Below are 26,135 nucleotides of genomic sequence, written 5' to 3' on the forward strand. Positions count from 1 at the left end.
TTTGCAACAACCTGTTTTTTTTTTATTTGTCCAGTCTTGATACAGGAAGTTGTTTTCTGAAGCTTTAGTTTTCAAATCAACACAACGTGACAATAACAACAGAGGGGACTATGTATTTGCTGGACCTGCAGTCTTCAGGACATGCACGTTGGGACACGATGAAAAAAAAAAAGGCAGGGATTTTTCTCTTACCGATTATACATCTGTATAGTCTCGTCTATAAATTTACCCTTAAATCGCTTAACAATTAATCCAGGCAATAATGATCCTTTTTGTTTCTTCTATAGGCATAATACAAGTGTCAAGTGCTGTGTTACTTATTCAGAGAGATTGAAATGCAAAAAGACGTTGCAAAAAGAGCTGAATGGGCACAAGTTTCCTGTTTGTTGACTGTGGATTTTAGTCAATGAATGAGTGATTGAAATAGGAGTCACTGTCACCCAGCCAAAGTTCAGGGTCAAATGCTGGGTTATCAGCTGCACTTTGACCACATACAAGACATACAGGGGCACCTAGAGAGGGGGTGTTTGGGGCCATGACTAACAGGTGCCCTAAAAGGTATTGGAACAATAGTTTCATTTTCTATTAAAAATTAACCAACCCCCCCCCCCCCCCCCCCCCCCCCCAAAAAAAAAAAAAAAAAAGTGAAAAAAAAGAAGAAGAAAAAAAGAAACCTTTTTCACAGTATTCCCATGAAAATGATTGCCTCCACGTCACACAAGCAGTGAAAGAAGAGTTTGAGTGTTCAGAGCTGCATAATAGCAAGACTACAGAGAAGACCATAAATAAATAGAGACAGGGGAGGATAAAGACAGGTCTAGTGGACTTCTTTGAAAGGCCCAAAAATGTATAAATAAACTTGATAACTAGTTTCATGTGAAATTAACTCCCCTAACATTAGCTTGCCGACTTCATAGTTAAAAGTATGTTCCCCCAAAGATCAGTTTCTTTTTACAGTGATGGTTTTTAAATTTTCCCAGAGCCGGAAAAAATTGCAGAATTTTCAATGCACCGGATGTTTGGTTTTTGACAGTTCAATTTAAAAATGTGTTTAATCAAAGTGGAGTTTTAAGGAACCCAAGCATAGGGAAGTAGAGCAAAGAAAAGCTGCAATAGAGAATTACCTCTCCAAAGATTACACATAAGTAAGTGCAGTGGTATGTTTTCTGTGACAATAACTTTTTTCTGTGTTTGTTTCGTCCATATATAATCAGTTCTGCCTTATTGATTTTAAATGTAAGCCTTAGTTTGTTATATTTTGTAGATTGTAATGCACGCTCATTTTAATCAGAGAGGTCAATATATATATTGTGGTTGTACTTACTCTTAAAAAAAAAAAAAAAAGAAAAAAGTTGTGATGATTTTTCTCCAGTACCCACCCTCAGTGAAATATGGTGGTCGACAAGGGCCAAAAGTGCTCCAACAGCTGAAACGACGAACACAATGATAAACGTGCATTACTTTCAGAAATGCTGCACATTCAATAAGCAAAACAACTGCTTTAACATTAAACAGGCTGCAAGTACCAAAATGCAACCATGGACAGGCTGGAAGTTCAGCCCTAAACAGACGTGCTCCAGGCCTGTGGAGGTGCTCTATGGTACAGTTCATAAGGAAGAGACAGACCAAAGAGGTGCCAACTCAGCAACTTTCTCACTGAATTCAAAGACTTGGTCTTTTCACCCATTTGTGTTAAATTATGATGAGACTGATGTCTATCATACCACTGCCATGTTTCATGCCATTATGGTAGTCTAATTTTACTGCTAGTTTTAGCAATGTTAGCTGCCCAAGCAAGTACATGACATGAGTACATTTAGTGTTTCCTGTTGTGATGATGACAAGGAAATGAAATCTTTACCAACATACCCAGCAGTGCAGTTATTTGCTCATGCAGGAGTTGGCTGAGGGGACAGACACAGCAGGAGAAAACAAGTGAGTCAGAGTAAAGTAGACATGATTAAATTTAAAAAAAGGTGCACAGTGAAAACAGAGCTTTGTATTAAAAACAGACTGAAACATATAATTCCTGTGGTAGGAGAAATATGAAAGCATCACTATGGGTCAATGCTCATCTTTTGATCAATCATACACACTGAAGTGAGAATAAAGAAAGGAGCTGAACTCGAGCCTGATACTGGATACAATATTCTGGATACTAAGATCTGGAATATGAAAAATGTACTGGTTGATCATAATTTTCAACACTGTCGGGTAATAAATTATTGTACAAAGCTGCACATAACACCAAATTGTAGCAGACAGTCTGCTGAAAGGGAGTATAACATTAAAGTAGGACTAAAGTGTTGCATGACAATCACAACATGCTAGGCGGAGGTCTGTGCACTATGAGTGTTTTTCTAGTTTGGCATTAAAACGGTTTGATAAGAGGATGAACTGCACAATTTATAAAATTGGTAATAAGAGGAAGTTTACAAAGAGAAGAAAAAACAAAGGGTCAAATGACACCTTATTATCATAAAATACTTCATAAAAAGTTTTTTTAATATATTTATTTATATTATCATATTTATACATATCTTACCTTACTAGAAAGAAGAAAAATATTTTGATGTCATTGACTGTGATGTCAACAGCAACAAAAAAAATAGTAGTAATTATTATTACTGATGTTGTTATGCTCAGCAGAATCAATTAAAGGTCCCATATTATGAAAAAATCACTTTATTAAGCCTTTTAGTGAAATTTGTGGGTCTTTTGCTTTCCTCCCAGTCCACAAAATGTGATATTTAATGACAAAACCTGTACTTAGTAGTGCTTGTGAATGTAAAATTCAGACCTAAAACGAGCTGTTTGGAATTTCCGGGGTTTGCCGACGTCAGCGATTCCCTTTTTTAACCAATCAGGAGCAAATCTGACCTGATTGGTCCACCGGAGCAAATACCCCCGAACCCCCTTCCTGCCCACTCCTCTACCCGCATCTGGGGAGAACTCCCTCCAGCAGCGAGTGTGGCTGCTTTTGGCTGTAAACAGCCACATAGTTCCATGCACAAGCTTCCCATCTCAGAAGAAGACAAGACTAAGTGGCTAGAGTTCATTTATCAAGGAAATGTGCCAGCTACACTCAGTAAAACTGTGCATGTGTGTGCTAGTCACTTTACGGAAGACTGCTTTTCCAACTTTGGACAGTACAACAGAGGGCTAGCAGATAGACTGGTCCTGAATCCAGGCGCATTACCAACCATCCACCAACAAACCTCAGACCCTGGAAATGTGAGTATTTTAAATGCTTTGTGCTGTGGAGCAGATGTAAGAGCTTTTCCTCAGTGTCCCCCCTGTCTCTGTGTTAGCTTCAGGATGCTAACTTTAGCTGCAGTTAACCTGTTGTTTTAGCCTGTAGTGCTACGGTAAACGAGCTTCGCTGTTTTCTACACATTGTGCACTCGAAGCTCATGGCGCTGCTCTCAGTGACGCAGAAGAGCGGGGCAGTATCAGCGGTGGCTCATTTACATATGAAGGCCACGCCCACTAAATCAGAGCGTTCTGAACAGAGGGGCTATGAGAGCCTGGAAACAATGCTGCTGTGCTTGATTGATTGGCTTTTTGGACCAAAACATGTTTCTACCATTTCATGAAGACATCAACGATCCATATTACACTGCAGAAAAGGAGCAGAATATGGGACCTTAAAAGGGGCTGTGAGGAGTTTGAAAGTGATCTTGAAAAAGGCTCCCTTCTAGATATATGCCTGACCATAACCCACACTTTAAAATGAGATTATCAGCACCAATATTGCTGGTTACAGGCTATGTTAAATTGCGCCTTCTTAGCTTCCAGTCTGGGCCAACCAGGACCAATTTGATTTACAGCACGCCTAGGTCTCTATGACAACACCACGCCAGCTGACAAAGTTAGGGAGTGAGAAGAGATAAAACACAGATCTGTTTTCCTCTCTGCTGAAAATGATTTCTGTGATTAATTTTGTAGTGATGGTGGACACAGAAGCCTAACTGTCAGACAGATAAAAGAGGCAAAAAAAAGAGGCAAGAGCTGAAGAAAGCTAAACAGGAGAGTGATACAGCCCAAGCTAAAGGCTAACACACGAGCTAAACTGTTTGTGATAATGTCCATTCCAACCCACAGTCAGCAGTTATTCTGCAGTGGTCTGTTTCATCTTGTTAGTCTATCAATAAAATGAAGAGTGAGGTTACGTTAGCTCTGCTTGGTAGATGACTGGCAGGACATAGCTAACCAGGATTCACTAACATTACACATGACTGATATGACTTAGAGCACTACACTGCCAGCTGCACTAAATATAAACGGCTACTAAACTACGTACAAACTGACAGTGTTAACTTGTTTTCACGTTAGGCTTCAGATACGTCGGAGCACCGGGCTGATGACGTCGCTACATATAGCCGACTATGTTTGCTTGACGTCACATTTCAAACTGTAGCGCAACGTAACTGTACTCATAAGTCCCTTACCTTGGCATTTTGTATCCAGTAAAAAGTTGTCATGAACATGAACAAAGAAAATTTGTTTTGATCTGATCTCCATTTAATTTAAAAAAAACCCCACACACCTCGCTTAAAGTGATTTACAACAGTGTGCTGGAGACTCTGTGCCAGAGGGTGGCAACGCCTCACTTGGTGCATGTGCCCGGATGTGCTCCATAGCAAAAAGCCTTAATACTCTTTGTGCCAGGCACTTAACACTCTGATCATTAGTTTGTCAGAAGTGTGACCATATGTTTTTTTCCAAGTGTCAGTCCACAGAAGAACTCACTGATGACTGTGTCGGATGCAGTAACTGTTGAGATTTTTTTTTTTTTATCCAAAGGAGTTCTGAAGAATCTTCATGTATACTTTTCATGTTGTCACACGAGACCTAGCTAAGGCTCCCATTTATTGGAAAATCTGGTGGAGGGGATAACATTGGTGCATATTGCTCTAAATTGCATTATTGGTAAAATGATAGTGCTTGTTCAATTTGAATAATTTTATGAAATCCCTCATAGAACAGTTTAATTATGTTATCACACCACTGGCAACATCTGTCTTTGTACCACAGCATATGACAGTTTTATTACAGGCTGAATTTCTCTGCTGGCTATTGATGTTTGATCTGATTAATAATCACACAAATGGAGGTGAAAATTGAACAGTGATGTGTTGCTATGTTGAAGAGAATGAAATAATTATTGAGGGGGTAAAATGCAGCCCGTGTCACTGATTTCCTTTTTTTCCCCAGCTTCATTAACTTCCACTGAAATCATATTGCTTTTTTAAACTGTGGCCTTTTTGATAAGAATCTATTCAATTAAGGTGCAACTCTGATGATCCCATTGTCATTAGGTTTTGTTTGTGAAGTATTTCAGAGGTAAACCAACCAGCACCTCGTCTTTGTCTCAGGTAGGCCTTGTACAGTTCTCCTAATTCAGACATTCAGTTGAGACTTCTTCAGTAACTATTTTAGGTCTGCTCCCTGCATACCCTCTTACTCTTATTGGACAGATAAGTTCAGGATTTTACTCTTTTCGATAAAAGATTTTTTTCATACTGTCTGTACCAATGGTCGAAACAAAGATAAGTAAAAAGGCGTTTTATTTGCAGCTTTTATTTTGAATGAATTACAGAAGAAGACTATACAGCAAAATGGTTATTTTGACCAATACTATTGGAACACCCTGCACTGAAATGATTAGTGTGTTAATGTACATGACTTTGTATTTTTGGACTGTCCCCTATTGGGATGGGTACTGAATTAGGTACTTTTATAAGTACCGACCAAGTTCTGTCATAAGTACTGGGTACCGATTCATATAAACCAAAAGGTACCATGTTTTGGTACCTACATGCCATAAATCTTTGTGACTGTGAGGGAGTGGAAGAGTTGGCAATGTTCCATATGCTGGACATGAGCATAGCATTGCAAGATTACATACTGAAGAATAAATATGTTCAATTGGAAATAATTTACATTCTATTATTAAACAAATTGATATTTTTGCCACATAAACAAATGAACGAGAAATGGGTACTGATTGCCAGGTACCAGGAATTGGTACCGTATCTTTTCAAATGTGAAAGGTACCCATCCCTGGACTCCTAGTGTGACCTGTGTATTTGTTGCATTTTCTGGGGGTGAGATGGAAGAAAAAGGGTTAAATGCATCATCTTGGGCCTGGTATGCATAACTAGAAAGGATCTGCCTTGTAAATAACAACACGTTTGCCTGCAGGCACACTTGGTTTGATTTAAGTTATGCCCAAACACTCTTATAAAATATCCAGGGACTTAACACAACCACTTTATACCTGCACCTCATTAGTGCCCCGGCTGTGCTTCAGGTAATCAGCAAAATGTGGTCAGATGTGTTAATTCACCATGAGTTTTAGACCTTGACCTTTAGATTTTTTGAGTAAAGCTTGGGACCAGGTTATTTTGTCCTTAGTGCAGATGCTCTCTCCGTCCCCAAGACAGCAAAGCAAGACTGGATTTTGTGACAGCCTGCCCAATGAGACTTACACTGACATCAGTTGAATAATTTGGTACAAACAGAGTGGGTGATAAAATAAAAAATGGCATAAAAATGAGAATTGCATCTGGTAAAAAGTGTCAGTGGTACTTGCAATTCATACAAGGATGCTTTGCCAAGGTGAATGATAGGGCATTGGGTTGGGAATCTGGGCCCCAATTAGCCCACATTTTATTGTACGCATGTTTTCCCTCTTCTAATCCACTCCTATTTTACCTAAAACACAATACTGGGGTCATAAATTTATTCAGACTGCAGGGTGTTTTATTAATTAATTAATTAATTTATTTTAAAGGTCCCATATTCTGCTCCTTTTCTGCAGTTTAATATGGATCATTGATGTCTTCATGAAATGGTAGTAACATGTTTTGGTCCAAAAAGCCAATAAATCAAGCACAGCAGCATTGTTTCCAGGCTCTCATAGCCCCTCTGTTCAGAACGGTCTGATTTAGTGGGCGTGACCTTCATATGTAAATGAGCCACCACTAATACAGCCCCACTCTTCCACGTCACAGAGAGCAGCGCCACGAGCTCCGAGTGCACAATGTTTAGAAAACAGCGAAGCTTGTTTACCGTAACATTACAGGCTAAAACAACAGGCTGACCGCAGCTAAAGTTAGCATCCTGAAGCTAACACAGAGACAAGGGGGACACTGAGGAAAAGCTCTTACATGTGCTCCACAGCACACAGCATTTAAAATACTCACATTTCCAGGGTCAGAGGTTTGTTGGTGGATGGTTGGTAATACGCCTGGATTCAGGACCAGTCTTTTCGCTAGCCCTCTGTTGTACTGTCCAAAGTTGGAAAAGCAGTCGGCCGTGAAGTAACTAGCACACACATGCACAGTTTTACTGAGTGTAGCTGGCACATTTCCTTGATAAATGAACTCTAGCCACTTAGTCTTGTCTTATTCCGAGATGGGAAGCTTGAGCATGGAACTATGTGGCTGTTTACAGCCAAAAACAAAGCAGTGATGGCTCTTCAACTTTGGTATTCTCCTCCGCGGGGGATGGGGTTTTGGGGTATCTGCTCTGGTGGACCAATCAGGTCAGACTTGCTCCTGATTGGTCAAAAAAGGGAATAGCTGGCAAATCCCCAAAATCCAAACAGCTCATTTTAGGTCAGGATTTTACATTCACAAGCACTTCTAAGTACAGGTTTTGTCATTAAATGTCACAGTTTGTGGTCTGGGAGGAAAGCCAAAGACCCACAAATTTCACTAAAAGGCTTAATAAAGTGGTTTTTGCACAATATGGGACCTTTAACTTTGCATTCAGTTAAAAAATGTAAAGAACAAAACGTTAATTTTAGAAACCTTTTTCTTACCCTAGTTTATTAGAAAACATCTCAATTACTGTTATTCTGTCATGTTGAACATTTTGTGCTTACACAAAAAGGATGAAAAGCCAGAACATCTCTGAACTCAAGCAGACGTTCCCCGTATTTATCCAGAGGCAGACAGGAAAGCATGTCTGTGTCAGTTCAGTGTTAAATGGCTGACTGAGACCTGAGCTAGCAGAAGGCCTAATGCATCCTCAATGTTTTATTTATAGTGCCAACAACTGCTTGAGAATACTACACACAAAGTCCCACACTCAAGTAATCACACAGTCATGCGCACACATACAAATACAAGGGGAGACAGTATAATTTTGTACTATTTAGCTAAACAACTTGAGTGTTTAGAGCTGCAAATACGTAGCAGTTTAACAGAGCCTCGAGGGACTGCACACAAATACTGCATGCTCAAAAATTTACAAGTAAAAGTCACAGGAGCCTTTGTCAAAAGTCAGTCACATCAAAAACACATAACCTAAATGTTTTCATCTAAAAATGATGCTTTTTCACAGAAAAGCCATTCTTAGCTAATCTGACCCAGTTTATTAAGAAAGGATGCATGTTTTCCTCCTGGGGAAACATTCAAACACAAGGCCTATTCATTTTTAATGAGAGCAATACTTTAAAAACTTCAGAATTAATATGTACTAGTGAAGTCTTCCTTGTGCAAAAAACTTCAGGGTAATTAATATTCATAGGCTGTGCTTGTTAACACCCTCAATGCTTGTGCAATGTAGATCCAATTAACATAGAATGGACCCAAAGGATTTGGACAGATAAGGGTTAAATGAGCCATTGAAATTAAAACTAGGACTGTCTCTTCATAAAACACTTATTTGTTTCCATAAAGCCTTAATCCTGATTGTTGATAATCCTACGTTGTTTTTCTCAATTGCTACAAAGGTAAATTTACCTGGGAGATTATCTGGAAGCAGCTCGCAAAAGATGGTCAACACACATGCAAGCGTAGTATACACTTTACAGTTACACACTTCACACTCAAGGGCAGAGGACATCACCTACACAGACAGACTAATGTGAAAACTCTGTAGTGAGCTGGACCTTATGTCTTATTTATACTAGCTCCTTACAGTGTTGGAAACAGACAGCAGTATTCTTGGCATCAGCCTGCAGGCCCTGATTTGGGGGAAAGTGCTGTTGTTCCAACTGATGAAAGACACGTGCTGCATGTTTGGGACGTAAATGCTAGATAGTGCTTCTCACAGCAACCTAAAAAAATAGTTTCCACGATGGCTCAGTGTTAAAAAAGAATAGATTTACAAGGTGAGCTAACTTTAAAGGATAGGCAGAATTTGTAACTTTTTTTTTTTTAACCAGTTTTCAAGGGGCTAACTCGTTCTTTGATTGCTGAAGGGAGAATAAAATTTTAATCACATCTTAATCTGAACTTCAGAGATGAGACCCTGTGCAAACAATGAAGGGGGAAAAAAACAAACAAAAAATAAAAATAAAAAAACACACACAAAAACCCCCATTAATACTATAAAATATAGTTTTTTTTTTTTAATTTAGGAAACCAAATGTCAAGAATATCAGGAAAATAAATTGATAAATTAAAACAATGTATAAAAATAATGAATAAATAAATTAATTTCCTATTTAAAAACTGTTTTCAGAATGAGAGTTTTAATGCAGTTTTGAGAAGAATGCGTCAGTGGGCATTGGGGAGGATCTAACACTTAGTGCTTTGTTTATAGATTGTAACCTTAAAAAGTCATCTATTCATAAACTGATATCCATGTGGTGGTAACAAAATAAGGCTGAATGAAGTTTTTAATTATATTAACGAAAAATTCTCCATTCTCCCTCAAGTTAGCATTAAAGCTGATGATTAATCTGTATACATCTGAATTTATTGCAGACATGGACTTGCAGAAAAACATAATATCAAGCATTTGCATGTAATAACTTAAGCCAGGAGATGCTGAAGTGGATTCTGTCACCAGATATGGCAAAGGTATATGGGGGAAGAAGAGAAGTGAGAGGGATGGCAGGCATATTTTTCGTTCTCATTTCCGCATCCCCCTTTTCCTTTTCCCAGAAGAGCAGAGCAATAGTTATATGATGCTACCTGGTATGCTCAACAGGAACATCTAACATGACTTTGTAAAAAATCATATCTAAATTTTTGGAGCCTCACACAGCGCAGCCACCAAATCAGGAGTTTGGTAGTCCACACATATGGATTCTAGCAAGGCTAACACTGGGCAAATATTTCTAGCTTAGCAGTTAGGTTCCAGCAAGTTGCCAGAAAAAGCTCCAGGAAGCAGAGCAGCGAAATTCTTGCTTGGTTAAAATCCAAGCAGCTCAGGTCCCCACACAGTTCTGCAGAGATTGGGAGATCATTGTGTCTTCCTTCTCTTTCACCCCAGCATTGCCCTATGGTGGGAAAGGCTACGATGCAAGTGGAAGATGCTGTTTGGGTTACATAGTTATAACTTCGGAGACAGTGGATGCATGTAATGTTAATGTCAATATCCTCATTTTTGGCCATTCTGAAGATCTTGTTGAAACGCTCTGTTTCGAGAATGACCTCCAGTAACCTCGCAACGTCACAGCCCTTTGTGCTCTGATTGGTCAGTTCTATCAGAGGGGCGGAGGGAGTAGAGCCAGGGGGCGGTTTTTGCAGCATGGCAGTATTTACAAAATCGCCATATTGAATGGAGCAGACCGAGCGAGTTTGCTGTTTGCCAAAACTTCACCGTAAGGCATTGATAGCACTAATAAAATGGCAGAGTGTAGGATACGTCCTTTTGTATTGGACCCCGAGTCAGACCAGGACGGTTCTGCAGCTCAGGAGGAAGAAAATCCACCTCAACATAGATCATCTCAGGACACTTCAGTGTGGTGAGTCAAACCGGTACTGTAACATGTATAGTTTATACGTGGAAATATAGGCAGACTTCACCAACAAACTATTTCTATAACAGGGCTCCATCCTGCTCCTTCACTTTTCTCTGTCTGTTTTATCCATCATGCTGAAAGTGTAGTCTAAAGATCGCCTCTACCGTCAGTTCGTCACTATGTTAGCACTCAGTCAAGATAGCCAGAGCTAGTAGGGAGCTTTATTTATACTCAGCTCTTGGTGGGTGTATTCCTCGGTGGCGGTTGTGTGACTAACTGACATCACAGAGGAGGAGCTGCTTTATCAGATTACTCCAATAAAAAGAAAGGATCCTCGTGTCGTCATGAAGGTCGAAATCTCGAAGCCAAATGTCAATGACCCATTTTCAGAGGCATCAAATCTCTTTCTAGGATATCAGAAAAAATACAATATCTCATTTTTTGAAAATTCAGGGGGTGAAAGGTCTTGTTTTCAAATTTATTATATTATATGTAAGTATTAAATCAGGGATCAGCATGTTATGTCCCCTTTAATCCTTTGTCGTCCTCCTGTAAAATGTCAAGCAAGGCTTTTTAATGACATGGGGCAAAGGGTTACAGGTTGTTTGAATGCTGATAGTCAGCATCAAAGATCACAAGTGGCACCACAAAGCCAAAATGACACCCCTTGAAAATGTACTCATGCAGTTTGTTTACTTTATGTTAGCACCATGTCTTAAGGTAGAAGGACTTGGGGAACATGATTTAGTACAGAAAATTCACTGTGTGCAGACACTTAATGATGAGTTAAAAAACATACTTATTTGAAGCTACTATGACTATCCTGTCGCTGAAAAAAGCAGAGAACCTACAGCAAAAAAATGTGTTGTCCACCTGACAACATATGTTGCATATCAAAGTGCATTCATCTGTTACCATTAATGTTGCCATCCAAATGTTCAGGTTACTCATGCCATGTGCACTATTGCATGTTTAATATTATAACAGTATGATAAAAGTGATGAAAAAATGATGTACACAAATCTGAAATTGAATTTTACTCATTACAACACTACTGTTCTGTTTACATCCTTTTTCTGTGATGCAGAAAAAAAAACGACAGCTCTTTTTAAGGGGTTGTCAGATCATCAATTAGGATCATCAAATGTGTTTTCATTGAAGCAAATTCTCATAGAGAGCCACACCATGTTTAGGTCGTCTGTGTACATGTGGCCACATTTTTACCCATCAAAAACGGTGTCAGTCATTAATAACAATCTGTCTATGTTCAGCACTGACATGGCCTTTATTCAGGAGAGAAATGGCACAGGTGAGTATTCACTGGTGAATAGCTGTGTACCATTTAAGAAATGATAGGCCATAATGGGATGTCTTGTCATAAATAATAGTGATGGTGCCTCCACACCCTGTGAATGGCATGTGCCATAAATGCTTAGCCTGGCCAGAGACAATGTTCCAATAAATCCCAATGCAACCTTTCCCTCTGTACAAAAAAAGAGATATATAATTTAAATTGACAGTAAAACAAATGTTTTTTTCTGCTTCAGTGGAGGCAAAGAAACCTCTGGAGCAGGACAGCGAGTGCCGCTCTCTCTTACTGGTCTCTTGTGCACTGTTGGTATTTGCTTGTTTACAATCTTTGACATGATGTAATGGGGCTGTTGTGAGTGTAGCGGCCAATAAATGGCACAGAAAATACGACAGTCTTTCATTCCTCTCTCCTAGTGTTTTGTATTTTTTTCCCCTGTTGGTAGCAATTACATTAATACACCACACTGTACCTTAGTCAGACATGGAATAGCTTGACAAGACTCTATACATGCAATCCCTGGAGATGATTATAGGTTTAAATAGCTGAAATAACAGTTCAGAACATGAAATTTAAACTGCTGCATTTAAGAGTTGTACATGTAGAAAAGCTTGAAATCCCACTCAAAACATGTCATGGTAGTGGAACAAATCTACAGTAAAGGCCTGGACGGTAGAACATCTCCTGAGTCCAGATATACTATAGATAAATGTCCTGTATGTTTTGGAGTTTTACCAAATATGGTGCTATAATTGAGCTGTAATTGAGAATGTTTCAGCCAGTTGATGCTTGGTGCCGAGGGCCAATAGAGAAACACTTCCACTGCTCTTTTTTAAACAGCACCTTGTAATAAATCTCTAATGTGCTCCTGGGTTTAATATTTGGACAACACACTCCCACATCAGCTCTAGGAGACCATATCTGTAGTGGCCACAGCTTTTTTGTTCATCAGATGAGTTCCTGAAAATAAACAATCAGATAATGTTTACACAAAGGCAATGTTCTCTGTGGCAGAAACAACCCGTCTGAGGCAGCAAATTAACAGTATTTAGACCAAGCTTCAAGTCACAGCTCTCAGAGCCATTTCTAATGGATAAGAAAAGCACAAAATTTAGAGTATGATTAATTTTTCAATTTCTCTCTGCGGAAATCTAATAATTGTGCCCATAGACAGCCGAGGGCTGCTATTAAACATTAAAATGCCAGAGAAATGTTAGAATCAGAAATATGGTATTGTGGATTGAATAATGTAAAATATCTGTGGGGCAGCAAAAAAAAAGAGAAGCAAACCAGTCTAAGTTAATTCCTCAAATGTTTTCCACCACAGTAGTGTCTACTCCTAATTACTCAGCCCTTACTGCACACTCATCACTGTATTTATTTTTCCTCTTTTCTAAATGCAAATTTCTTTTACTTAAGAAAAACATAGAAATTTCACTAATTTCCTGAAAGAATCAATAGGAGAGTTACTGAGTGTACTTGACAACCAACTCTTATTTTTAAAGCTTTGGGGATAAATAATTGCAAGACTATCATCTACCACAAAATGTTGCATCCTTTTGATCAGGTAGAGGGAGAGTTGTGGTTACATGGTGAAATCTAATAAATAGTATCATTTCATTTTAAAAGAAAGCTTTTAGAGGATGTCCTTACTCTTCCTGTGCTGTAACTCTTTTGTCACTTCCAGCTATTATCTCTTTTATCTGTGGAAACTGTTTTCATTGATCAGATTTGGCCCAGCTGACACCTCCACCTAGGAAATATAGGGTCTGGTTTGAATTGTCCTGCCTACTTATAGTCCACATGCAGAAGATCTTTGAATTTACTCGGCTAACTGAGGTGCTTGATAAGCTTCCATAACTCTCAGCCCATAGTTAGCAACATCTTTCTGGGTTTGGCTCCAGGTGTCTCAGGGCGCAGTCACACTGGCCATTTGAACTGTGCCGTACTCAATGCTTGTGCTTGTGCATGAAGTGAACCGTGCTGAAGTGAACCGTGCTGAAGCGTTCCAAAGCAGAGAAGTGGATTGTGCTCAAGCATGGCACACTTGTGTTCACACTGGTCAAATGAGCTGGGCTTAAGGGTTGAAGTGTTCTCAAGCACGGTACAGTTTGCCAGTGTGACTGCACACTCAGGCTGCTTACACTGACCTCCCCACACTCACTCTTCCTCCAGTGAAACAGTGCTCTGTTGATCCTTCTGTCCGGCGCTGTAAAACTCTGGGATACAGAAACTTTAACAACTCCACCTTTGGTTAAACTTCACCACTTTCCCAAGTAACGCTTCATGCACCAGGCCTTCAATTCAGACCCTCAGCAGTTTGAAGCACCTGGCTGGCCGCTATCAGTAAACTAAAACAGAAAATACACTAAGCAGTGGTTACTGAATCAAAGCCATACCTTACTTTTTATGAGTGTAAATAGGTTTTAGGAGAAACTTTAAGCTATGGTTGACAGATGCTCTCAGCTCATTATATCACCTTTTTGTAGTTCAATAACAGAAATTCAGTGACTTCATCCTTAATTGTTTCACTGTCCAGTCAATAGTACAGCTCTGGTATCCAGGCCTGGGGCACTTTTGCTTTGAAACCTAAATTTGATGCAGTTTATTCCTTTTGCAGATGTTTTATGATTTTGTGTGTATTTTGTGTTATTAGTATATATGAAGACCATTTTGTCAATGCAGTTGTTTTCTTATTTGCTGAGTGTTTCTGCCGGTGTGTTTGCTTTTAACTTTTGCATTTGTTTGTAAAAATGCATTGTTTTTGCACGGGCAGTTCACTCCCCCTAATAGAGATAACACAGGCCATTGAAGAATGTTTGCCTTTGTCTGCAACTGTAGTAAAGATTTTTGCCAAGAAAATGTAAACTATTTTTTGCTGTTACTTCTTAATTTGAAAAAACAACAACACAAAAATAAAATATCTGCATTTTACATGAGCGTTAGTTGTTATAATAAATGAAACAGACATGGATAGACTGGATCAAAAAGGTTTTCATATGTGTGTACCGTACATATTCAGTATCTGTGCTGCAAGAATCAGAATCCCAGTTTGGCCGCCTGATTTAAAGGAAAAAAAAAAGTCTAGATTCAAACTTTTCTGGTGTGAATGGATGACAATTAACTGATGAAGTGATTTACTTAGTTGCCATGACTTAACTTGGGCTGGCTGCTACGAAAGGCCGCTTGCCTTCTTCTTTCCACAGAGCATGGGAGAGAATGAAGCAGAGAGAAGGTCTTAATCTGTAGAGATTAAGATTGTCTTCCCATGTAAAAGTGTCAAAGAAGTGTCTTAGCCTAACATGGAGTGAAACTTGTTCAAATCTAGTGTTAATACGAAAACCAAACCTCTGGGATTCAGAGGTAACACGGGGGACCCAAAGGTACCAACTCATCATTCAATTACCACATTTTCTTTTCCTCTCTGCATCCCCTCTTTATCCTGCCCCAAAAGTTCAAAAATAATAAAAAAAATAAACAAGTATAAGAAATGAAAGAAAAGGGGATTTAAAACTAAGAAAATGTTTTATTTTCCAGTAGAAATGCCTCTAAAGCCCCACTTGCCCAGAACTAATCAGATACTCACACTTAAGTCTTACGTTCCTGTTCACCCCAAAAGCCTCTTTAGCAACTGAGTAATGGATCGTTTCCTGGTGCAGTGTGGGATTTTTTTTCCTGCTATATCAAACAGCAAAGAAAAAACTCATTAATTGAAGGAATCCCACACCTGTTCAGCTGTGTTAAGGGTGGTGCTTATAAAGGAAACAGATATTTAGGGATCGAAGTAAGTTAGTCAGTATGATAATGTGGACCTATACAGCATATATAGATTTAGTAAACTTAACATTTTTTAGTAAACAAGACTCAAACCGGCAAGGCTCCCTGGCGTCAGTTTTGCAAGTTTGCTTTGCTCATCACCTTTATGCGTCTGGGTCCTTTGGAGCTGTGTGTGGTGAAACATTTCACAGTTCACCAAACAACTGCTTGTAGAGTTATTCATCAAGTTACTGGGACATTGCTGCGGTGCTTGCTCTGCAAACCAACTGTCATAATGCTTGTTTTAATTTTGGGGTTTTCCACTTTGTGGTTGTAAAAATGTCTGTATTGATCTTCTCTCAGAGACATCGCCGCTACTTGCCATGTTTATTGCCGTTAATGCGTAAAAGGCATGTAAATTTTTAATTTGTTGGATTGGGATTGTCCAGGAGGCTCCCATATAACGTACTGCACCTGCCATGCTCTCATGGTATAATTAGTTAACCTGCCATTCATGCGCCTCTGACTAGTCCTCTTTCTATGCACCCAGGTCAGATAAAGCAGAGGATTGGGATTCAAGAGTATATTTTTTATCCTAACTCATGCTCTACATTGTGTGTTGTAGGTTGATTAAGTTCTCCTTTTTTTCTTATTTTTGTTTATCCATTATTTCATTAAGCTTATTCGATTAAAGTATTAAAATTGACCGTATGTAGGTTGACTTCTAATAGAATTACCTAATATGACTTCAGGGGAATTTGTTTTTAGAGCACATTAGCGTTTGCTGCATTGTAGTTTGACAAAGATTTTCTCTCGGGAATCAATGCTTAATTTGAATGATCACAGAAAAGTGTGTTTTGTGTGTGTGTGTGTGTGTGTGTGTGTGTGTGTGTGTGTGTGTGTGTGTGTGTGTGTTTGCAGGGGCATTAGTGTCTCAGATGAATAGAGAAGTAAATTAGGGAAAGTAAAAACAGGTAATTACGCTGAACCAGTCAATGAATGACCCACTGACTCCCAGTCCTAATTGAATTTATGGATGAAAATTATTTTTGTCACCCATTTTTATGTGTTTTTGTTAACATTTTCTTTTAGATGTAATTAATTAGTAATGTGAAGAAAAAAAACACTAGACACATGGATAGAGGGTATATCCGTCTCTCCTATTATACAGCCGAGGCCTTTATGATACCTGCTCCTGCTTTGTGAAATGATGTCATACACTGGTAGATGAGCAAATACTTTATCTGCGACCAATTTTATTTATCCAGACTGATCCCATTACACATTAACAATTTTCAGAACAGAATTGGACAAATTTCACCTCAGCCTGTTGACAATGTGGTAAAAATGTTGATTACAATTAATATTCTTACTTAATGAACATAATGATACTAATTTATCTTAATACTTGACATAAACCTCAATAAATTTACAGCAGCTTCTTCACCCAACTTTGATTTAAAATGTTAAACTAGATGGTAATTTTCTGAAAAAAGGTGACAAAATATGCAGCAGCTAGAGCATTGTGTAGAACGCCTGCCATGCATCAGACCATCGACCCACTCAGTGTTGCAAACATGTGGTGGTCAGTAAGTGTGTGCCGTGTAACAGGCAACACCATGTGTGCGAGCACACTGTCTAAGTGATGACGTGCTACTTTGCATGTAAATTCTTCTGCAGTTCACCTCCAAGTGAACCCACTAATAGCAATTCTGGTACTGGTTTAAAGACAGAGGTGTGTTTTTATGACTAGGTGAGGCATGTCCTCTCCAAGGCCCCCGAGCACTGTATCCCTCTTTCCTCCCCTTTAATCACTGCATCAGCCACTCTCATAAACTCTATGAGATGGGTGTGTGTGTGTGTGTGTGTGTGTGTGTGTGTGTGTGTGTGTGTGTGTGTGTGTGTGTGTGTGTGTGTGTGTGTGTGTGTGTGTGTGTGTGTGTTTATGCTTAGTGCCAAGTATATGCACCCATGAGCATGTGCCCTTGTTTCCCCGTTTTTAAACTTAATCAGCAAAAATAAAAGCCATTGTGAGCCTGCTCATGCTATATAGGTGATTATTGGTAATAAATACTTTTTATATATACATATAACAGAAGCAGTTTTCTACCAGGGCTTAATGAGAGTAATTTGATTTGGTTGAGAGATTATAGTTTCCTAGAATTAATGCAGCAATCCTCATTTCAAGAAAGAGTGAGATCTGAGATTCTTCACAGGTCGTGTGCTGCTAGATGCACCCATCTCACATAGCAGCTAATGGACTTGAACAGCAGTCTGTCATCCCCCCGCCCACTACCCTACAGCTCTATAGCCCACATGCCCTTGGTTCCTGCAGTGCTTGTTGTTTGGGCTACTTCTGCCACCTGCATTTCACTTTTAATTCATTTTCACCCCAATAATTACAAGAACTATTGTGTGAAAATTCTTTGGGTGATGATTTATTGTTTAATAGCAATGTTCAGCTTACAATAAAAACACAACATCTGGGCAAATTATTCACTCAGTTGCTCTCATTTATCTGCATTGAAGTGACATTAAAACCTGTTCATTTTTTAAAGCAGATTTTCCCTCCTTTTTTAATTGTCTGCTGTTAGCTGATCTGCCAAACTAACCATAGAGACCAGTAAAAGACAAGGAATTAATTTAAAACACAAACAAACTGAAAATAAACTGTCGGCTCAAAGTTACGCAGTCTCATAAACGCTGATTTTGCATGTTACCATGCCCAAACAAACCTGCAAACTTCCCTTTTCTATGCATTGTTTACAGCCTGACTGGCAACATGAGAAGAGAGACTGAAGTTAAAGATGAGAGATGAAAACCCCCCTTTACTTCCATAAACCCCCAAAGGTAAGAGGAAAAAAAATGATGACACAATTTCAAAAAGAAAAAAATGAATTATGTCTTGTACCTCCCAAAAGCATGGTCCACCATGTATCACATCATTTGCCTTTGAGACCATAACATATTACAGTCCAGTATAAGGGGTGATGTGCCTGACCCCACAAGAGATTACTTTTTTTTTTGTTGTTTTCCTGTGGACAAGGCAATCCACTCTTTTCCTGTTATCTGCTCTTGACTGTTCCTGGTGGCATTTGATCATATTACTCATCTCTGAATGACTTCAACACAGACAGTGCTATTCATAGGTAGCATTCTCACTCTGCTGCAACTCAATCCAAAGCTAATTGTGCAGGCCTGTGGTTCCTGCACAGGAGTTCCCACGTCATATATTCATACATGGGATTATCCCAAAGCAGCATGGAGTCTTAACCCTTTATTGCCAAAGGAATCATATTTGATCAATTAGTTCAAATGACATCTATGTCATCAACATAACAGTTTCCTTAAAAACCTGTTCGGAAAAAAAAGTCCTCCACCCCCTTGAGGTTTATCATCTGACTACCAAATGGCTGTTATCATGAAATCAGTCATATACTTTTTTTCAGGAATATCTTTTTTAATTTTTAAGAATTTGCATTAAGAGTAATATTAAAATTTTCACTTTATTATTTTTTTTGAAAATGTAGTGTCTGCATTGAAAGGATGCACATTTACTAAAAACTTTACTTAAAAAGTTGACAAAACTGTCCAATGTGTCATAATATGGGTTAGGCTTTACATAAAGTTCACTAACCTTTTGAGACTGAGGGCTTCCTCGAGGGAAACGAGTGGTACAAAGAGCTACTTGTTTGATTCAAACTTCTTGAACAAAATTGCACAGATCCCTTTTCACTAACAATAATAATAGGAGTAGCAGTAATATTATGTGAAGAGACTGCTCACGTGTCAATGTTAATTGTTCCACAATTCTTATGAATTACTTACACGACAATAATGGTAAAATATATATATATATATATATATATATATATATATATATATATATATATATATATATATATATATATATATATATATATATATATATATATATATATATATATATAAATAAATATGCCCAGGGTAGTGTTGGTGATGATGGTAAGGCAGGGATTATTTATTTATTTATCATGTAATTTATAAATAAAGGTTTCCTGCCACAAATATTGTGCTACAGTTATGTACATTAAAAAAAAGAGTTTACTACATTGATTTGGTTTTTTGGTTCACATAATACCATTTTCCAATGGTTCATACAAATAATCATTCAAAGTGTTGTGTATATTTACATTTTACTGATTTAGTGTTTCATTGCTTTCATTCTGAAAATGAGTTAATCCTCGTACCCTGTGGAAATGCTCCAGAAACCACCACTAACTGATCATTGACCTCCACTTCAAGGGCAGTTTCTGATTTCAGAGATGTTTAAATGACTTATTTATTTATATTCCACTCCACTAAATTGGAAGATAAAGGGTTCTACTGGTTTTATCCCAGAGGTCTCAAGTATATCAAAAATGTTGAGTCTCCTGTCTATGAGAGCAGGGCAGATAGATCTTCCCATTCTAAACAATATCATTCATGCATGATAAAATCTGCTCACAGTATTCTGGGTATCAAGCTGGGCTTTTGGTAGCGCCCATTTTCCCAAGCACACCGCTCCTTGATACAAAGTGATGCAACACTTCCAGCAGAGATGCAATTGGGAAGCACGTGTTTTCTAACACTCCATCTAAGTACCCTGCACAGTTGGCATGCCTCTGCTCTCTTCCTCCCCCTTTATCAGCTTGACAGATTTTATTGCTGTATTCTGTGGTGGGCATCCTGAGGCATCATATGCTCAGAAGAAAAAGTTGAGGTCAAGAAGAGAGGGGATGCTGAGATCTGCCTGCTGCATTGTTCCCAGATTGCTCTTGCCTTTTTTTGTCTTTGTAGCTGATTTTATCCTCTTCTTGTTAATTTTTTCTCTTGCTACCCATCTGCCTCCAAATGACACTAACGCATTGCTCCTCTGAATGATTTGCCTGCATGATACCTCAGCGCTTTACTACTGCATTTCAAAGGTTATGCTTAAATTAAATGCCTAGCTATCAGCGGGTAGATGTAAGAAAGACAGTGACACGCGGCTGCACGCCAATAGACTTTCCACTGGAGTGGATTAAATCAGTATCAGGCTGGTGGAGCTGATTACCCCAATATAAAAATGCAGTATCTTAATGGTACATATTTTCATGAGGCAGCCTAGTTGCCTTTCACTTTGCGGCTAATATGTTCATTCTTATGAGTCATTTACTTCTTTAATTACCTTAAGCAGCAGATGCACAATGGTGTATTAATGTGACTGATTTTAACTGCCACTTAATCATACTGAGCCTCTGAAGTTGAAAGGCCTAATTGAGGTAGAAGCCCAACTCGTGAGAGAAACAATATTAGTTGGCTGTTCCTCTTGTACTCTGGGAGGGTGTTTATGAGTTTACATCACATTTAAGCTACAATAAACACAATGTTCTTAAATAATGTTTGGGAATGACAATGATTTTATACAAGACTGCTCAGTTTTGAGAGCATTACAAAAGTTGTTTGGTATGAGACAACACTATCTCTTTCATCTGTTTGCTCGCATGTGTTCCCCGTGTCTCATCACTGTGTGTCATTGTTGCTGTCAATGGGAATAACTGTTTGCTGCAAACAACTATGGGAATCTGTGTGATTTGCATGTGTACTTGTGATGTCTCTGTGTATTTTGTCTGCAGCTTGTGTGCGTTCCTCGGTGTGATTTCATGCTGCAGACTGTTCTAAACAGTGGCCTTCTTTGGCCATCTGTTGTAAAGCTGCTTGCTAAGCAAGGCTGAAGAATCCAAACAAACACAGGGCACACAGCAAACCAAAACTGTCAGGCCTGCATAGCTGAGCTGACCTCGCTGAATTGGGTGATGGAAATGGGGATGTGGGTGGGGGGTTTACCCCTCTGTACCAGGCTCCAAGCATCTGAACTGGCTGGTTGGGGCACTGTTTACCCTCTCCTCTGCAACTCCTCCAATCTCCACCTCCCTCCTCCAACATTCTTTTCTCCCCTCTCCTGCATTCCCCCTTTTGCCTCTCTCCTCTACGCTTCATACTCTTCACACACATGCACACACACACACACACACACACACACACACACACACACACACACACACGTTTCCCTCTACTCCCTCCAATTACAGCTCTCCAAAGCCCCCTGTCTTCTCTCTCCATTCACAGTAAATTAATTTGCTTCCGTCTTATTTCTCTAGGAGACAACATTTTTTATCCAAAAACCCTGCTAAGGACCCTGCATTTCCTGTTAAGGAAAGGACTAACATGGGGAGATGTGCTTTACAGCCATAATTGGGTATCTATTAACCCACATTTTCTCATATGTGTAAGTCCTACATCATCGTGTAAACACAAACTAGGATAATAACTTCAAAAATGAGAATGAAACATTGGGTTACATACAGCATGGAGTAGCTGGGAACTGAAAGGTGTTGTAATGAGGAACATGTGAAGCAAAGAATTACCAGCAAGGCCTTTTTGTGTCTTTTGGGGATGAACAAAAACACCTCCCGGAAAAAAACTTCTTAATCCCTTCAACTTCCCTCTTAACATTTATTGAATATAAATTATTTTTGTCCTCTTCAGTTTATGACGTCTCGTAATCATTGTGAATGCAGGTTAAAAAAGTACAAGTCTCTGTGTTCATTATTCTCAAATAAAAATGTGTTTACATGTTGAATGTCTTTCATACCCTGTTTGATCTGGCCTGTTTGTACTCTTTTTGTTGAATACTATACATCTCTTCAGTTTCATAAAAAGGGAACTATAGTAAAACCTGTGGTATGTCATTTTAATACAGTGGCAAGAAGGTGGTGGAAGGATACAGGAGAGAGCAGACCTGACTTTTTGACAAGGCTTTAAGAAGGAATTAGTAAGACGCACAGAGCTGGCTTTAGCAGCAGGAAACCCCAAAGCTTGTAAATACATCCGATGTGCACACAGCACATAAAGACCTCCAGTACTGAGCTGCTCCCTCATGACAGACTGATAGCTCAGACACACCAAAACTCCTGCTCCTATTCACTCACATGAAAGAAAATATATACAAAAGTATGGCAGCAAAGGAAGAGGCAAAAGAGTTCTTTGTTTTCTTGTTTTTGGATATTAAAAAGTTTGATGTGGCACTTAAAGCATTGCTTTGTTATAAACAATTCTGTAACCTAAATTAAATTCAGCCATAAACATACAGCCCATAGGCCAGAGTTACTCCAATCTTTCACTAAAATGTGCAGTGTAATTAAAAAAAAAATAGATAGATAGATAGATAGATAGATAGATAGATAGATAGATAGATAGATAGATAGATAGATAGATAGATAGATAGATAGATAGATAGCATTTTTCCTATCATTCTGAATTTTGAAGAATGCTCAGAAATTCTGTTCTCTGTACTTCAGACGCTTTAACTGTCAATAACTCAGTTGTGACATTGATCTGAAACGGCTTAATACACTTCATGTGTATTACATGTAAAAGCCCTGGGTTATTGATGGTCAAGTAGCTTAAAAGCATGCACCGTATACAGAGGCTGTGGTCCTGGTTGCAACATTTGGTGGTTCAACTCCAGAGCTTGATCATTTGCTGCAAATCTTCCCTCTACTCCCCAAACTTCCCGTCTTAGTCCAGCTGTTCTATGAGGCAAAATCCCTCATGCATACATACCACAAGACAGTTTACCTGACAGCATATGAAACAGCCCATAGACATTACATGAATGAAAATGGAAAGTAGAAAGTCAGGTGGACCAGTAATAAAACTGATATAAATCAATACAATTATTTTTCATCACTTATGTTTAGATCTTTTGTTGGAAGCAGGTAATAAATTGGTAAATGTGAGCTGGTGGTTGTGCAGATTAAACCTCCCTCTGGTGGACAGACTAGTTCTGTTTCTCACAATAATCAACTAGCTGTACTTAAAAAAGTCAACATATGTGTTGGATTAGTTAAATCAGAGCTTAATGACAAATTAATTTGTGTTAATGTCCGTAAACCATTTGTTCTTGATGGTACACGTATTTCTGGAGAATTCCAGCAAAGTGAATCTTTAATCTCGGACACTGATGCGTGTGCTCCACATCCTCAACTGGATGACGTGAAGATGGAGATGGGACATTGACATTATTTCATTTTGAAAGTTCATTCAAATCAAAGTTTTAATTATGTACACTAAGTTAAAGCATCAATAAAAGGATAATTAAATTGATGCAGGTATGGAAATTAGGTTTGATTAACTAATATTTAATAGGGGTGGGAGTAAAAAAAACAAAAAAAAATGATATATTTGGGTTCTTTGTCAAAATGTTTTAATTTTTTCCGATTTAAAATTCTTAATTTCAGTTTGTGTTAATAAACTGGACTGGGAAAAAAAAGTTACCACTTTTCTCCAGCAGAGGGTGAAACATTTCTCTCTCAATCATGTGATGTGCATTTTATGGGAAAATATGGCTCCTGATGGAGTCTGTTGATATCATCATCATCATTTAACTTTTTCACATGATTTGGTGTTAAAAAAGCAAACTAAAAGTCTCAAATATCATATATATCGAAGAATCAAAATTTGAATTAAATCGGCATCCCAAAAAATCGTAACGGAATCGAGTGGCAAGAATGGCATATAGTTCAAATAACACAGCCAAGACATAAAGATTAAAGCCAGCTAGGTCAACAACCTTCACTCAGTGGGGAAAAAGATGAGGTTTAACCCAAAAATCACATTTGGTCTATGCTTAAAAGGCCAAACAAGACAGCATTAAAATAAACTTTGAGTTGAGACCCATCCACCCACATGGCAAATTCAGCAGTAAAGGCACAGCAACAAGCACAGCAAGGCAATGCAGACAAAGCAAAGCAACTAGACAAAGCATGGGTGCAGAGCAGCCAGGCCGAGCAGCCAAGCAAGGCAGCTGAACAAGGTGTTCAGGATGAAAAGGCAGAGGTGAAGCAAAGCAAATCATCAGCGTCTTCTAGTTTAAGCCAGTGCTGCAGCTCCCCAGAGAGGAAATTACACAGTGAATCCAAGCTCTCTATCACACACAAAATGACCTGCTTTAATATGAGGAATTAAAGCTCAGGGGTGTAAGCTCGCTATGAGAAGCATACATGCATATTAGGCTGCATCTATGTACGTGTGAGAGCAAGAGGAGAACTTCATGCTTCCCATCTGTGGTGACTGCAGTTATCCACAGATCTTTAAGTTCAACCAAGGAATCCACAGCCAAGCCAACAGTTCTTTGGATGAAAGATTTTTTTTAGTCAAATAATGTTCCTACAGCTACCATAGCTGTAGCAAGAAGGTTGAAGTGATGTGGGTGGGCCTGTTGCATGAAGAGCAAGAGAAGGATAAGAGCCCTGCTTTCCTTTGAACATGACCAAGAGGAAACCTCCAGCCTTGAGAATTAAAGCCCTTAACAGTGAATTTCCTCAAGTGTTCACCTGGGGCTAACTCCTGGAGCACTGGAAATCACATATACATACCCATTCCATAGAATTTGAAAAGTGAAGTTGAGAAAGCTTTCCTAACAGGCATACTCAGTCAACAGGCTACAAACCACAGCATTGGAAACCACTGAGTGATGCCACTAGAAATTCATTATTTTTTTTTAAATCATCAACCCACAAAGGCATTGATGTGGTCCCATAAGATTTATCACCAGCTGTCATGTATATGTCCTATAAAGAAATTGGATTATTTCTTACAATATATATTAGACACATGAAAATGTGAATATTCTCCAAATTCACAAAAGTAAACCAAAGAATACGCCACAAATCCACGCGTGTAATTCCAATCCACTTTGGGAGCGAGCAAGGTGCTTTCATTTTATAAACTGAAAGTTCCCAAAGTGCTGCACAAAACATCAATAGGAAAGAAATAATTATGTAACCAAAAAATAATAACACCAAGAAAATAAACCAAAACAGTAAATGATACCCAAAAAGCAATACATGTAAATACTAGAAACAACAGAAGAAATAAAATAATTTAAAAAAAAGACACAAGTCGACCACACAACTAACAGTGTTGAAAGTTAAAGAATAAAAATGGGCCTTGTGATGAGACTTAAAACACAGCGTTATGGGGGCTGTTAGGCCAAAGAGTAAGGGGACAGAGTGTTTCAGAGTGTTTCAGAGTTCAGGTCCAACCACAGAAAATGCCAGCCCCCCCTTTCTTTTAAGTCCAGTCTTTGGCACCACAAGCTGGATCTGGCACTCAAACCTCAGGGCATGTATAAATTTGGATGAGGTCTGATTGTCATAAACTCCAGAAACACAGGAAACCAAAAGGAGGTGGACCCAAATGCAGATTAATGAAGAAACATTTTGTTTAAATCAAACTGAAAATTCAAAACACTAGAGAACTCACCAAAGGATCGGGAAACAGCAAACAATGAACTCC

General features: G+C 38.7%; 1 long non-coding RNA gene across 1 annotated transcript; it reads right to left on the reverse strand.

The window, feature by feature from the left end:
- Nucleotides 1-1,381: 1,381 nt before the first annotated feature.
- On the reverse strand, nucleotides 1,382-26,125 carry LOC141787128 (uncharacterized). Its single transcript, XR_012598034.1, has 3 exons — nucleotides 26,103-26,125; nucleotides 1,870-1,904; nucleotides 1,382-1,426 (listed from the first exon to the last, which is right to left on the reverse strand). It is a non-coding gene; the product is annotated as an uncharacterized LOC141787128 (long non-coding RNA).
- Between the last annotated feature and the right edge of the window lie 10 nt (nucleotides 26,126-26,135).

This window comes from Halichoeres trimaculatus, unplaced genomic scaffold (genome assembly GCF_033239565.1).
Source record: "Halichoeres trimaculatus isolate MK-OKI-2021-1 unplaced genomic scaffold, fHalTri1.1 fHalTri1_scaffold_1, whole genome shotgun sequence".
Lineage (NCBI taxonomy): Eukaryota > Metazoa > Chordata > Actinopteri > Labriformes > Labridae > Halichoeres > Halichoeres trimaculatus.